Source organism: Elephas maximus, chromosome 18, assembly GCF_024166365.1.
Source record: "Elephas maximus indicus isolate mEleMax1 chromosome 18, mEleMax1 primary haplotype, whole genome shotgun sequence".
Classification (NCBI taxonomy): Eukaryota; Metazoa; Chordata; class Mammalia; order Proboscidea; family Elephantidae; genus Elephas; species Elephas maximus.
The window spans coordinates 24,033,541-24,050,499 of record NC_064836.1 but is presented as its reverse complement, the minus strand read 5'-3'; the positions used below and the strand labels follow the sequence as shown (position 1 = coordinate 24,050,499).

At 39.7% G+C, this 16,959-nt stretch overlaps 1 pseudogene; it reads right to left on the bottom strand.

The window, feature by feature from the left end:
* Positions 1 to 6,351: 6,351 nt before the first annotated feature.
* On the bottom strand, positions 6,352 to 8,784 carry LOC126061734 (CCR4-NOT transcription complex subunit 11-like; annotated as a pseudogene).
* Between the last annotated feature and the right edge of the window lie 8,175 nt (positions 8,785 to 16,959).

The window sequence follows — 16,959 nt, the reverse complement described above, 5'->3', positions numbered from 1 at the left end:
GGGGATGGTTCCCGTCCTGTGCCAACAGAAGGTTTGGGGACCATGACCGCCGGGATTCCTCTAGTCACATCCAGACCATTAAGTCTGGTCTTTTTATGAGAATTTGGGGTCTGCATCCCACTGATCTCCTGCTCCCTCAGGGGTTCTCTATTGTGCTCCCTGTCAGGGCAGTCATCGATTGTGGCCGGGCACCAATTAGTTCTTCTGGTCTCAGGATAATGTAGGTCTCTGGTTCATGTGGCCCTCTCTGTCTCTTGGGCTCTTAGTTGTCATGTGACCTTGGTGTTCTTCATTCTCCTTTGCTCCAGGTGGGTTGAGACCAATTGATGCATCTTAGATGGCCGCTTGTTAGCTTTTAAGACCCCAGACGCCACATTTCAAAGTGGGATGCAGAATGTTTTCATAATAGAATTATTTTGCCAATTGACTTAGAAGTCCCCTTAAACCATGATTCCCAAACCCCCGCCCTTGCTCCGCTGACCTTTGAAGTATTCAGTTTATCCCGGAAACTTCTTTGCTTTTGGTCCAGTCCAGTGCAGTTGAGCTGACCTTCCATGTATTCAGTGTTGTCCTTCCCTTCACCTAAAGTAGTTCTTTTCAGCTAATTAATCAGTAAAAAACCCTCTCCCTCCCTCCCTGCCTCCCCCCTCGTAACCACAAAAGTATGTGTTCTTCTCAGTTTATACTATTTCTCAAGATCTTATAATAGTGGTCTTATACAATATTTGTCCTTTTGCCTCTGACTGATTTCGCTCAGCATAATGCCTTCCAGGTTCCAACTGATTTTTGTGTGTTTATCTTGTACCCTGATACCCTGCTAAACTCTTCTATTAGTTTCAGTAGTTTTCTTGAGGATTCTTTAGGGTTTTCTGTGTATAAGATCATATCATCTGCAAATACAGAAACTTTCACTACTACCCTACCAGTCTGGATACGCTTTATTTCTTTATCTGGCCTAATTGTTCTGATATAGGGATACCATTCTGATTCCAGAAAAAGCAATGGTCCGAAGAAGCTAGGTACAAAAAGGTACAGTGAGGCTAAAAAATGAAAAAAAAAAAAAAAGGAAATTTAGAAGCTCAACCAGTGGCTAATATTAACATGAGTGACTGAACCCTTCCCTCCCTCTTTTATTGAGATCAACTGACATCAGGTAAGAAGATTGTCCTCTGGCCCTCCACCCAACCATATCTTTTGAAAGTCAAATTCAGCAAGCCAGGCTTTGAACAGGAAAGAAAAGACTAGCAACTTTGGTTAAACAAAAGTAGCTGGCAGGATCAATCCTGGTCAGGAACTTCCTCATAGTGAATATTTAGTTTTGTGCATAAGGAAATCCTAAAATCAATATAAGATATCTGCTCTCAGTTTCTCTCTTTGACAGTAGATTTCATGGAACAAGTTTCCTAATAGGTCAAATGTTTGATACGCTCTAGTTCTTCCTTAAGATTTCAGAGTCAAAGGCCCAAGTTTCTGCCCTTGAAGTTTTATATTTCCTTTTTTTGTAATCACTGCAACATAGTCTTAATCTGATTTATTATCTTGTTTTCACCAGATGCTGCAGAAAAGTTATAACACCACTAACTGTAATGCTGCATTTTAAGAGATAAATGTAGTCCCACCCAAGGGACCTATCAGTTTATGTTCTGAAAACAAGACCTAAGGGCTCTATCTCTAAGTTCTTTTTGAAATCTACTGAAAAGAGTTAAAATTATCTTAATTCTATGTAAAAATATACTGTAGTGTTCTGGGGGTGATTTACCAAATTCTGTACATCTTAAGCTCACAAATTAAGCTATATGACACAGAAAGCAGAATACAGAGTCTCCATTATTTAACAGTAATGAAATTAGGGAGCAAACAGAGTTGCTGCTTTCTAAGACTCTCTTTCAGGGGAATGACTAACTCTCCTGGATGCCTGGGGCCTGCAACTGACACAAATGCATGGAGTAGACCAGGTATGAGAAAGACATGAGTAATTAATTCAATCAAGAATGACAGTTGCCTAGTTATTGTTATTTTGCTTTTTAAACACTGCATCATGCTTAATAACTGTAAGGGTGAATACAAATCAAAAAGAAGGGGGGGGTGGAAAAGGACACATATTCCTGCTCACCCCTGTGCAAAAAAGAAGAGTACCAGTCTCTCTTTTTTCTTTTTTACATTTCTTCAGAATGCTTGCAATTGTAAATTCTCAGTGGCCCTATACTGACAGAGTAGAACTGCCCTAAAGCCTTTCCAAGGACTGGCTGGAGGATTTGAACTGCCAAGGACATTTTGGTTCACTGCCAAGCTCTTAACCACTTCACCACCAGGGCTCCTTTAAAAAATGCATATATATTCTTTTAAATGCCTAAGTAAACTTGCCAGTTTTACAACCCAGGAAGGTTTTCTCAAGAACCTAGGATCCATTTCTTTGAAATGTAACTAACAGAAAGGTAGCACCCCTACCTGCATGGGCCTTTAAGGTAGGTACCAGTTACTGTCAAGTCTACTAACTCTGCTGGATGCCTGGGGCCTGCAACTGACACAAATGCAAAAGACATGAGTAATTAATTCAATCAAGAATGACAGTTGCCTACTTATTGTTATTTTGCTTTTTAAACACTGCATCATGCTTAATAACTATAAGGGTGAATACAAATCAAAAAGAAGGGGGGGGAAGCACACATATTTCTGCCCACCCCTGTGCAAAAAAGAAGAGTACCAGTCTCTCTTTTTTCTTTTTTACATTTCTTCAGAACGCTTGCAATACAATTTGGAACTGGTGGCAGACTGGTTAAGAGCTTGGCTGATAACCAAAAGGTCAGCAGTTCAAATCTACCAGTTGCTCTTTGGAAACCCTATGAGGTAGTTCTACAAACCAGTTTCTGCACTAATCAGCACTCAAATGGTCAGGACTCGGTCAATAACTGCCAGCTTCCCCAATTTTTTGCCTTCACTCACAACTTGGAATCAGAGAAACATACTCCCCAAACCAATTATATAGGTTGCCCTGCTTCTCCTCAACCTTCCTCCAGCTTCCCATGCGAACAACCTCCAATAAGACCACACCCTAAGCAGCCTTCCTTTTTTTTTTCCACAATTAAACTTTCTCTCTCCACTGCCTGCCTCTGAGTCTCTGTAAAATACAAGTGATGGTGGCTGACTCCTCTGTCATAGCCAGCTCTGAATAAAGCGCTTTTGCTTGTTCTTGAGTGGCCTTTATTTCCACAAATGAAAATACTATAGAAAACTGAAATACCTTGGTGAATTCAGTCAATTACGATGCCACTGTATTTCTCAGATTTGGTAACATTTCCTCTATTGCTAGCAAATGTAATGTCAGCTCTGAATCATTTAATCTTTTCTTTTTCAGCTACAAAGTGATCTTTACCTGCATCAATACCATTTTTCAAAAGCGAACAATTGCTATGCCAATTGCAGGTGAAACATTTACCTCCCCTCCACGCATCAAAGGAGAAATTCAGAATGTCCCTAAGCTTTAAACTGGACATTGAGGCTGACCTGGGTCAAGAAGCCAAATCCCAGCTCTACCGCTTCCCAGCATGTGGTCTTAGCTGTTTACACTCTGCTGTTAGCTGCAGGGTGTTCATCTATAAATCTGGTTTAGTAAAGCCTAACTCTAAGGCTGGAGTAATAATTAAGTGAGATAATACATGAAAACACTCAGCCCATCACCCACCTCCAGGTAAGCATACTGCAAGTGGTGCCTTCCCAGGTTGTACCTATGGTTGCAGTTGATGTTTTGGTTACTGTCTTAGGCTGGGTTCTCTAGAGAATCAAAACCAGTGAGGCTTACAAATATATACAGAGACGGAAATTTACATCAAGGAAACGGCTCCCACGTTTGTAGAAGCTGAAACATTCCAAGTCCATGGGTCAGGATAGAGGCTTGGTTCTCCTGATTTATGTAGCCGCAGGGGCTGGAGAACCCAACTTTGGCCGGACAGAGAGCAGGGCTCTTGTTCACATGCTGTAAAGATTGATGGATCCCAAGATCAGCAGGGAGGACCAAAGGTAAGCTGCTAGCTCGAGTACAAAGAACTGGAGGTTAGACGAACAGGAGCCAGCTGCAGGATATAAAGCCAGCAAAAGACCAGGAACCTTGCCAGAATGTCCACTTCTATTCAGTGCAGGCCACCTGACCAACCTCTTACTCATAGCAGATCCTAGTATGGAGGTGATCACATTATATCAAATCTCATCGTGGAAGTGATCATATCACCATAAGACTGCCAAGCTACATCACAACTGCCAAACCACTGAGAATCATGGCCCAGCCAAGTTGATACACAACCTTGACCATCACACTTACTGTTGTTACAGTTAGCAGAGAAGGTATGTGTCAGGGACAACTCATCTGCCACACTCTGAATCCTACTATTTACAATCCATGACATGTTCAATACCCAAGACAACCAGGCAAACAGTCAAGAGAACATCACCTCCTAAATGCTCTTTGGTCCCCAAAGAATAATTCATCCTACTAGAACTAAAGTCAATATTTATTAAACTGTAGGTGACACATTTTGTAAACCTCAGTATGAATGATATAATAAAAGTTTTCCAAGGAAATCTACCTACAATTGTTCTAGTTGCTTTATATCCAGTTATTTTTTCCTTTCTGAATTAATTTGCTTTTGAATACAAACTCTGGAAAGTATACTTCTGTGAAAGGGCCTAGTTTAATGGAATTAATATAAAAGAATTCCAATTTAAGAAGTAGTTTAAATATGCATGATCTATTTTAATAACAAAGCAATAGTAAAGCATTAAAACACATTCTTTACAAGTTCTAAGGTCTTTATACTGAGCAAAAAAAAAAAAAAAAATCATGACATGGTGTTGTTTGCTGCCATTGAGTTGATTCTGACTCATGGGTACCTCCTGCATGTGGAGTAGAGCTGCTCTGTAGGATTTTCAAAGCTGTAGTCTTTTTGGAACAGATTTCCAGGCAGGCTTTAATTCCAAAGCTACTCTGGACAGGTTCAAACCCCTAATCTTTTGGGTACCAGTCTAGCACTTAACCATTTCCACTACCCAGGGACCTGTTCCTGACATATAGTTTTACATTTATTGAAATGATTGGCTACATTACTCATACTCATTGCTGTTGAGTCAGTTGCGACTCATGGCTACCCTACAGGACAGAGTAGAACTGCCCTATACGGTTCCCAAGGCCGCAAATATTTACAGAAGCAGACTGCCACATCTCTCTCTTGTGGAGAGAATGGTGGGTTTGGCTGGTGGATTCCAACCGCTGACTGTTTGGTTACCAACCAAGCACTTTAACCACTGTACCACAAGTGCTCCTTATGTACACATATACACTTTTTTTTTTTTCATTAAAAATAAAGAACTTCAGTGTAAGGCACTGTTGTCCAAGAGTTAAATGAAGACTAAAAGTTCACACAATACCACCTTGCTCTAATGCTTCTCAAACATGTCCTTTACCCTACCACAGACATGAGGGTAATAATAGCACCCACTCAGCAAACTCTTTGAAATAGTATTCCTCTCAAAGCACGAACTGGCGTTTTTCCTCAAAAAAAAAAAAAAAAAAAAAAAGCAAAATAACTATTTTATATTAACAACAATAATTACAGAAGAAGTGTCTTGAGAGGGGGAAAAAAAACAAACAAACAAATAGAAAACTATAGCAGCTATTTCGGCGTAGAAAAAGTTTCCTAATACTTCCTGTGTTTTTTTAACAGTCCCAAGGAATACATTTACTCTGTTGTCGTGTAATCCTCATGATAAGAAGGAATAAATTTACAAGTGTGCCCTTGGCTCAGATGGTACTTAATGAGAAGTTAAGAGCTACCTGTACAACTGGGCTGAAGAATCAAATTTCTCTTGGTCCCTTGAGGAATCAAAACAATTGCCTAATGTCACATCAAGGACAGGATCACAAATTTTTAAGAATATCTTAATTTACTCTCATGAAATACATTAGCACTGAAACCTCATGAAAGCTGGATTCAGGGATTATCAGGAGTCTGCAACGTGACTTTTAAACAAAAACAGGCGCTTTGTTCTTTACTGCTCATCTGCTCTTTTGCAGTAATAGTTTTCTGGGATAACCGTTCCTCACACGGACTGCAATGAATAGTCTTGAAAGTGCTTGCTTTGAAAGGAGAATTAACAAACTGGAATGCACACAGAGTAGAATGGCAAGAGGTATGGATAATTATCAACAAGACACCTAAAAGATACAGTTTTTTCAAGTTTTTACCAAAAATTCATCTCAAGGTAAAAAGTCATCCAGGAAAGTAAAACTTCAAGTTGATAAAGTATTGTTTATATGCACTACACCAAGCAATCCACTCAGGGTTTTAACAGTTTTAAAAATTATACCACGGTATGGATGAACAATGAATGACGTAGTTTCGATGAGGTATTACTATTATTATTAGTCTCAGAAGGGGTTTCCCCAGTATGCAACGTCTTCAACAACCAGAAAAGGCCAGCAGCTTCTCATATCCTATGGGATTCAATACAGAATGCCTGTACTTCTATAAACAAGTCCTGTACGTTAATAATTTTGTTACAGATCAAGGACTGGAGGAAGACACAGATGAGGTGCATCAAATGACCCTTAAATCGTTCACAAGTAGAGATGAAATTTGATATATAAAGGTGGATAAGTTCGAGAGGTAGATCAACAGCTGTAGTTAGCTGATTTACAACTTCCATTGAATGTAAGGACATGTCCATATTGACCAGGCCTGAAACATACTTGTTTATCTGGTTTGACTGCGTTAATTTCAGCAACATTTCTATAGTAACTAGAGAGTTGTTTTCCATGAGATCAGGAAGATTGGCTGGAATCAGGCCAATGTGATAAACAAGTCTTGCATTTTTTTCTAAGTCACCAAGGAATGTGCTTGTTGAGAAGATAAGGGGTGTTTGAAGGCCTTGGCCATTATTTGCTTCATCTCTACACCAGTGCTATTCTTAACACACATTGATGTATCCCACTGAATTGCATGGTCAGTCTCTGTTGGATTTAGCCACGTCAACTCATCCTCACAAACGTGGAGTGGAGGTGTTAGACAAACAATGGCCAAAAATGGCTTTCAATAGATGGTTTTGGAACACTGACTAAAGCTTCTGTGTTTTGAGAGACAATCAAGCTGTCAAATCCAGAGTTGGAAGAATCGAGGTCTGGGTCACTGCGAATACTAGGGAAGCTAGCTTTACTCTGGGTTGGAGATCTGAATGACCCTCAGCTAAGGCTACCTGAAGCCCACTTATATCCACAGACCGGCCCCTGTTTCCAACACCCATGAAAGCAATCTGGAGAGATGTCTTTTAGAAGAGTTCCCTTGGTGGTGCCAGCATCAGCTGGGAAAGAAAAAAACTTTTCTGTTGGAGTTATAGGAGGTAAAAATCCTGAGAGTGGTGGCCAGTCCAGCTGCTGGCTGCCACATGCAGGCTTCACAGGACAGGATTGAGCAGGTGTTTGAAACTGGCAACAAAGGGGGTGGCAGCGAGCAAACTGAAGTTGTCAAGGATTTCTTTTTACTTGAATCCACAATCAATACCCATGGAAGGAGCAGTCAAGAAATCAAAAGACACATTGCTCTGGGCAAGTCTGCTGCAAAAGACCTCTTTAAAGTGTTGAAAACCAAATATGTCACTTTGAGGACTAAGGTGCGCCTGACCCAAGCCATGGTATTTTCAATCCCATCGTATACATATGAAAGCTAGACGATGAATAAGGAGGACCAAAGATGAATTGACACTTCTGAATTATGGAATTGGTGAAGAATACTGAATACACCATGGACTGCCAATAGAATGAACAAATCTGTCTTGGGAGAAATACAATCAGAATGCTCCCCAGAAGCAAGGATGGCGATACTGTGTCTTACATACTTCAGACATGTTGTCAGGAGGGATCAGGCCCTGAAGAAGGACATCACGCATGGCAAAGCACAGAGGCAGCGGAAAAGAGGAAGGCCCTCAACGAGGTAAACGGACAGTGCCTGCAGGAATGAGCTCAAGCATAATAATGACTGTAACGATGGCCGAGGCCCGGGCAGTGTTTCTTCCTGTCGTGCATAGTGTCACCATGAGTCAGAACTAGCTCGATGGCACCTAACAACAACATGCTGTCCTATACCCACTGCCATCAAGTCAATTCCAACTCAGCAACCCTATAGGACACAATAGACCTGCCCAATAGGCCGTCCAAGGAGTGGCTGGTGGATTTGAACTACCAACATTTTGGTTAGCAGCCAAACACTTAACCACTGAGCCACCAGGGCCCCAAAAACACAGTTGGCAGCAGTGGGATTCGAACCCATGACCCCACAGAGACCAGAGCCATAATCCAGTCCCGTAGACTGCTCAGCCACTATACTGCTCATTATACTTCCCTAGTTAAAAGGTAAGAGGCACTGGTGGTTCAGTGATCTTTCCATGGGGGTGATCCTGCTTTGATTCCCAGCCAACGCACCGTATGTGCAGCCACCTCTTATCTGTCAGTGGAGGCTTGCATGTTGCTATGATACTGAGCAGGTGTCCGCAGAGCTTCCAGAGTAAGATGGACTAGGAGAAAGGACCTGGTTATCTACTTCTGAGAATCAGTTAATGAGAGCCTTGTGAATCAAAACTATCTGGTGTTCTTTTATGCACAGGGTAACCATGGGGTGGGGGGTCACTCCTCAGCAGCTAACAACAATAACAGCTAAGGGGTAGGGTGGTGTCTGGATCAGGCTGCATGCTGGAGTCCTTGACTTCTAATCTTTCAATGGCCAGACTGTTGATCTTGGACATGATTCTTCACCTCTCTAAGTCTTAGTTTCTTCTTGAGTAACATGGGAATTATAATAACCGCTTTCCCTAATTTATAGGTAGTTAGAAGATGTTTCCTGAAATGCCTTGAAAATTCTAAGAAGCTATACAAATGAGAGATAGTATTAAACATCTCACGATAAGGTAATTTAACATAATTTTCTATCTATAAGTTACTTAAATGTATTAACTCCAAACAGTGAATTAAAATATATTTACACTAGCATATGCCCTGATGGTTCTAACTCATAGCATACCCTCAACTGGACATTGTTGGAGAATCAGGTATTTATCAAGTGCAATTAACATCTCAACCACCCGTCTGTTGGTTTGTCATACTGTGGTAGTTAGCGTGTTGCTATGTATGAGGTTGGAAGCTATGCCAATCGTATTTCAAATACCGGCAGGACCATACATGGTAGACAAGTTCCAGTGGCACTTCCAGACTAAGACAGACTTAAGAAGAAAGGCCTGGTGATCTATTTCTAAAAATCAGCCCATGAAAACACTATGGATCACAAAAGAATATTGTCCAATACAGTGCTATAAGATGAGCCGCCTACGTTGGAAGGCATTCAGGACGACAATGAACTCGAACACATCAATGATGGTGAAGATGGTGCAGCACTGGGCAATGTTTTATTCTGTTCTATATGGGGTCACCTCAGTCACCTCAGTCATAGCTGACTCAAGGCACCTAATAACAACAACATTTAACATCTATTGCATCAAGTTTTCTTTCACTGATGTTAAGGACCATGACCGTGCTTCTCTCTTAACAGTGACTGTCCTTAACAATATGTAAGATGTAGTCAGTGCCTAATCATATATTGAGTTTATATATTGAATTTACTTAGTGGTAGAGGTTTGTATTTCTAGGGCTTCATTTGGTCTCCTATCTGAGCGGCCTTCTTTTATGTCCCATTGTTCTAAATTATAAGAAACGCTGTTACCTACAGCTCCCAACCAGAGAAGGCTGCTGTACAGGACCGCACAAGGGGCTGTACCCAGAGATATGGTAAAAACAGGCTGGGATTATAGGAGGTGACTTAAGTATGGAAAACAGGTGGGTTTAGCTAGGTTATGCAGGCTTCCTGGGGACCGGCCAACTTGCATAATTCTATGGGTTCCAGGGACATAGGGGCTGTTCCTAGGTGTTTGGTACTAGACCCAGGATAATTAAGTCAGGTGCATAGTACACAGGAGTGTGAGAACCCGACGAGGGTTGTGGTTGGAGAGTGGACTTAAACAGCTACTAAAGAAGGTGAACTGACTGGCTTCCAGCCAGGGGCTCTAAACTGAGTCAAGACAATATCTGTTTAAAAACTATACTAAAACTGTGGACCAGGCAATGCTTGCCCCTCCCCTAGCAGAACTACAATACTTTGTAGTTCTTCGGGTAAATAAATAAGTGGTAGGAATAAAAGGGAAATTTCTCAATTCAAAAACGGGCATCTACAAAAATCTCCACAGCTAACATGATACTCAGTGGACAAAGACTGAGAACATTCCCATTAAGTTCAGGAACAAGAACGAGATGCCTACTTTCACCACTCATATTTAACATCATTCTGGACATCCTACCAGAGTAATTAGGTGAGACAGAAGAAATCAAAGGTACCCAGGTAATGAAGGAAGAAGTAAAACTATCTCTTTTTGCAGATGACAAGTATATACATAGAAAACACCAAAGAATCTACAAAAAAGCTATTAGTACTTATAAATGAATTCAGCAAAGCAACAGTGTGCAAGATCAATACATAAAAATAAGCACGGTTTCTGTACATCAGCAATCTGCAAAAAGAAGAAATACTAAAATATTACTATTTACAATGGCATTTAAAAAATAAAATACCTAAGAATAAATGTAGGTAAAATCCCTATTTACAAAAAAGTATAAAACATTGTTAAAAGAAATCAAAGAAGACCTGAATAACTGAAGAACATTCCATGTTGGAAGACATTATACAATTAAGATGTCAATACTACCCAAAGCAATCTATTAATTCCACGCCATCTCCATCAAAATTCCAACAGCATCTTGACAGAAAAGAAAAAGGCAATTCTCCAACTTATATGGAAGGGCAAGGGATCCCAAATACTGAAAGGAACCTTGAAGAAGAATAAAGCAGAAGGGCTCAAACTCTCATACTTCAAAACCTACTACAAAGCTACACTAATTTAAACATCCTGAAACATGTATAATAATAGACATAGAAACCAGTGGGATAAAATTGAGACTACAGGAATATATCCATAGATATGTGGTCAACTGATTTTCAACACAAATTCTAAATTCATCCAATTGGGGAAGGAAAAGTCCCTTCAATCAGTAGTGCTGGAAAAATTGGATATCCACATGCAGAAGAATAAACTAGAAACCAGCCATTACATGATGCACAAAAACCAACTGAAAATGGGTCAAGGACCTTAATTTGAAAATGAAATTCACAGAAGAGAATATAAGGACTAAGTATTTTTTGGTAGGTATCAGATATAATAATAAAAGGCATGAGCAACAAATGAAAAAAAAGACAAATGGGGCCTCATAAATATTAAATATTTCTGTTCATTAAAAAAAATTATCAAAAAAGTGAAAAGACAGCCTACATAGTGGGAGAAAAAATTTGGGAACCCTATATCTGATAAGGAAACCCTGATGGCCGCAGTGGTTAAGTGCTACGGCTGCTAAAAAAAGGGTTGGCAGTTCAAATCCACCACACACTCCATGGAAACTCTATGGGGGAGTTCTACGTCATCCTTTTGGGTTGCTATGAGTTGGAATCAACTGGACGGCACTGGGTTTGGTTTGGTTTTATATCTGATAAAGGACTAATATACAAAATTTATAAAAACTTCTACAGAGGCAGAGCCAAGATGGTGGAATACACAGACGCTTCCGGAGAGCCCTCTTTACAACCAAGACCTGAAAAAAAAAAATTGAAAAGAATATTATGATAAGCTAGGAGCCCTGAGCTTCGAAGGCAAGCTTAGAAAATGAACTGAGGGGGAGTGGAAGAGACTGTTCAGAAGCAGAGAGGAGTTACCAGACCTGAATCGCCGGACGCACTCAGGCACCATTCCTGGTCCGGCAGCGGCAGGTTGGTACTAGCGTTCCACCAGTTTCCTAAGGGAGAAGCAGCCAGCCACAAAGTCCACTCACACCTCCGGAACCTGAGAAGAATGGCGCTCTCGGAAAAGCTAAGTACTTGCGTATATTTTGCCGTGCCCCGCCCCACCCCAAAACCGGCTTCAGCGGCTGAATTCCCTGGGCCTGAGATAGGCCCTGTTGCACCTAGAGCCATCCTCCCAACCTTGGAGAAGGAAAAAATTTGCAATTGGGGGAAAAGATAATTTGCCAGCTCCACTAAGCGGGGGAGCTCAGGACAGAAGCAGGTCCCATCCAGGCATAAACAGTCCATGGACTTTCAGCATCTTTCCCTTCTGCATGGACCTCTGTGGGCCTATTTCAGGAGAATAGGCCCTTGTTGGCAGACTCCAACTGTTTCAGCTGTGTGGTGGAGAGGTGGGTGTTTGATGTTTGACTTTGCTTTGCTTTGCCAGGGTCCTCATCTACCCACATCAGGGGCCTAAGGACTGGTAGCTCCACCAGGTCACCCAGCCACCTGTGACACGGGTCCAATGATAACTGATACCTCCCAGTCCTTACAACCAAAAACACTGGATGCCCATGGTCCGTCTGCAGAACCCACCCACCTGCACACTCTAGGGAACAGGGACATGCTTTCCTCAGAGACACTCGGGGGTTGGTTCTCAGCCTCCTGGCCTTGTTCAGAGCGTGATCCCCTGCTGCAATCAGTTACGGGTACATACACCAATCACCCCTGCCCCTCTAAGACTATAGGACAGAGCCTGTACCACACACATGATGATCAGCTACCTGGACACCTGAGCTGAATTCATACAAGAGAAGTGAATGGACTCCTACACTGATATACCTGATAACAGCTCTAGCCATCTGAGGACACGACATCAGAGTTCCGAAGGCAAAAATAATCAAGCTAGCTCACTCCAGCAACCCATTTCAGTATCTCAAAACAAAATCAAAGCAAGAAGCTACGACACATTAAGAAAGCATAAACTAACATAATACCTCACGGATGGCTCGGAGACAACAGTAAATACCAAGTCACATAAACAAACAGACCGTGATCACCTCAACCAGCTCTCAAAACAAAGAATCCAGGGATCTTCTAGATGAAAGTGCATTCCTGGAATTACGAAAGCCAGAACACAAAAGGCATCGGGAAGGAAATGAGGCAATATGCAGAACAAGCCAAGAAACACACAGATAAAGCAACTGAAGAAATTAGAAAGATTATTCGGGAACATAATGGAAAGTTTAATAAGCTGGAAAAATCCACAGGCAGAAAGCAATCAGAAATTCAGAAAATTAACAATAAAATTACAGAAGTAGACAACTCAATAGAATGTCAGAGGACCAGAATTGTGCAACTAGAAGCTAGAATTTCTGAACTCAAAGATAAATCACTTGGTACTAATATATCTGAAGAAAAACCAGATAAAAGAATTAAAAAAAAATGAAGAAACCTTAAGGATCATGTGGGACTCTATCAAGAGAAATAACCTACGAGTGATTGGAGTACCAGAACAGGGAGGGATAACAGAAAATACACAGAGAATTGCTGAAGATTTGTTGGCAGAAAACTTCCCTGATATCATGAAACATGAGACGATATCTATCCAAGATGCTCATCGAACTCCACATAAGGCAGATATTAAAAGAAAGTCACCAAGACATATTATAATCAAGCTTGCCAAAACCAAAGATAAAGAGAGAATTATAAGAGCAGCTAGGGATAAACGAAAAGTCACCTACAAAGGAGAGCCAAAAAAAAATAAGCTCTGACTACTCGGCAGAAGCCATGCAGGCAAGAAGGCAATGGGATGACATATTTTAAAAAATTAAGGAAAAAAAATTCCCTGCCAAGAATCATATATCCAGTAAAACTGTCTCTTAAATATGAAGATGAAATTAAGACACTTCCAGATAAACACAAGTTTAGGGAATTCGTAAAAACCAAAACAAAACTATAAGAAATACTAATGGAAGTTCTTTAGATAGAAAATCAATAATATCAGGTATCAACTCAAGGCTAGAACGCTGGACAGAGCAAGTAGAAGTCAACCGAGACATGGAAATCCAAAAAAAAGCAAAGCAAGATTATATATATATAAAAAAAAAAAACTCAAAACAAGGTAACAGCAATGTTATTATATAAAAGAATACAACATTAAAATGATAAAGAGGGACTAAGACATGTAATCATAAACCTTCCATATGGAGAGGAAGATACGGCGATGCAAAGAAATAAAAGATAGATTTAAATTTAGAAAAGTAGGGGTAAAGAATAAGGGAACCATAAAGGAGACAAACTATCCTACTTATCAAAATAAAATACAAGAAAAAAATAGAGACTCAGCAGAAACAAAAGCAACAACAACAAATATGAGGAAAGGACAATTTATAAAGAAAATCTACTCAGCACATAAAATTAAGTGGGAAAAAGAAAGTGTCAAGAACACACAAAAAAGGACATCAAAATGATAGCACTAAATTCGTACTTATCCATAATTACCCTGAATGTAAATGGAATAAATGCACCAATAAAGAGACAGAGAGTGGCAGAGTGAATTAAAAAACAAGATCTGTCTATATGCTGCATACAAGAGACACACCTTAGACTTAGAAACACAAACAAACTAAAACTCAAAGGATGGAAAAAAATATATCAAGCAAACAACAATCAAAAAAGAGCAGCAGTGGCAATGTTAATTTCTGACAAAATAGACTTTAAAGTTAAATTTATCATAAAGGATAAGGAAGGACACTACATAACATTAAAGGGACAATACGCCAAGAAGATATAACCATATTAAATATTTATGCACCCAATGACAGGGCTGGAAAGTACATAAAACAAACTCTATCAGCTTTGAAAAGTGGGATAGACAGCTCTACAATAATAGTAGGAGACTTCAACACATGATTTTTGGTGAAGGGCAGGACATCCAGAAAGAAGCTCAATAAAGATACAGAAGATCTAAATGCTACAATCAACCAACTTGACCTCATAGACATATACAGAACACTCCACCCAACAGCAACCAAGTATACTTTCTTTTCTAGCGCACATGGAACATTCTCTAGAATAGACCAGGTATCAGGTCATAAAGTAAGCCTTAGCAGAATCCAAAACACTGAAATATTACAAAGCATCTTCTCTGACCGTAACGCCATAAAACTGGAAATGAATAAGAGCAAAGCATAAGAAAAAAATCAAACACTTGGAAACTGAACAATACCCTGCTCAAAAAAGACTGGATTATAGAAGACATTAAGGATGGAATAGAGAAATTCAGAGAATCCAATGAGAATGAAAACACTTCCTATCAGAACTTTTGGGACACAGGAAAAGCGGTGCAAAGATGACAATTCATATCAATAAATGCACACATACAAAAAAGAAGAAAGGGCCAGAATCGAAGAATTATCCCTACAGCTTGAACAAATACAAAGAGAGGAACGAAAGAAACCCACAGGCACCAGAAGAATACAAATAATAAAAATTAGAGCAGAACTAAATGAAGTAGAAAACAGAAAAACAATTGAAAGAATTAACAAGACCAAAAGCTGATGTTTTGAAAAAATCAACAAAATTGATAAACCATTGGCCAAAATGACAAAAGAAACACAGGAGAGGAAACAAATAACCCAAATACAAAATGAGATGGACGATATTACAACAGACTCAACTGAAATTAAAAGAATCATATCAGATTACTATGAAAAATTGTACTCTAACAAATTCGAAAACCAAGAAGAAATGGATGACCTCCTAGAAACACACTACCTACCTAAACTAACACAAACAGAGGTAGAACAACTAAATAGACCTATAACAAAAGAAGAGATTGAAAAGGTAATCAAAAAACTCCCAACAACAACAACAACAAAAAAACCCTGTCCCGGAAGGCTTCACTACAGAGTTATACCAAACTTTCAGAGAAGAGTTAACACCACTACTACTAAAGGTATTTCAGAGCATAGAAAACGATGAAATACTACCAAACTCATTCTATGAAGCCACCGTATCCCTGATGCCAAAACCAGGTAAAGACACCACAAAAAAAGAAAATTGCAGACCTATGTCCCTCATGAACTTAGATGCAAAAATCCTCGCCAATAGAATTCAACAACATATCAAAAAAATAATTCACCATGACCAAGTGGGATTCATACCAGATATGCCGGGATGGTTTTCAACATTAAAAAAAATAATTAATGTAATCCATCACATAAATAGAACAAAAGACAAGAGTCACATGATTTTAACAATTGATGCAGAAAACGCATTTGACAAAGTTCAACACTCATTCGTGACAAAAACTCTCAGCAAAATAGGAACAGAAGGAAAATTCCTCAACATAATAAAGGGCATTTATACAAAGCCAACAGCCAACATCATCCTAAATGGAGAGAGCCTGAAAGCATTCGCTTTGAGATCGGGAACCAGACAAGGATGCCCTTTGTCACCACTCTTATTTAACATTGTGCTGGAAGTCCAAGCCAGAGCAATTAGGCTAGATAAAGAAATAAAGGGCATCCACATTGGCAAGGAAGAAGTAAAATTATCTCTATTTGCAGACGACATGATCTTATACACAGAAAACCCCAAGGAATCCTCCAGAAAACTACTGAAAGTAATAGACGAGTTCAGCAGAGTATTGGGACACAAGATCAACATAAGAAAATCAGTTGAATTCCTCTGCAACAAAAAAAGGAACATCGAAGAAGAAATCACCAAATCAATAGCATTTACAGTAGCCCCCAAGAAGATAAAATACTTAGGAATAAATCTTACCAGAGATGTAAAAGACTTATGCAAAGAAAACTACAGTACACTTCTGCAAGAAACCAAAAGAGACCTACATGAGTGGAAAAACATACCTTGCTCATGGATAGGAAGACTTAACATTTTGAAAATGTCTATTCTACCAAAAACGATCTATACATTTAATGCACTTTCAATCTAAATTCTAACGACGTTCTTTAATGAGATGAAGAAACAAATCACCAACTTCATACAGAAGGGAAAGAGGCCCCGGAAGCAT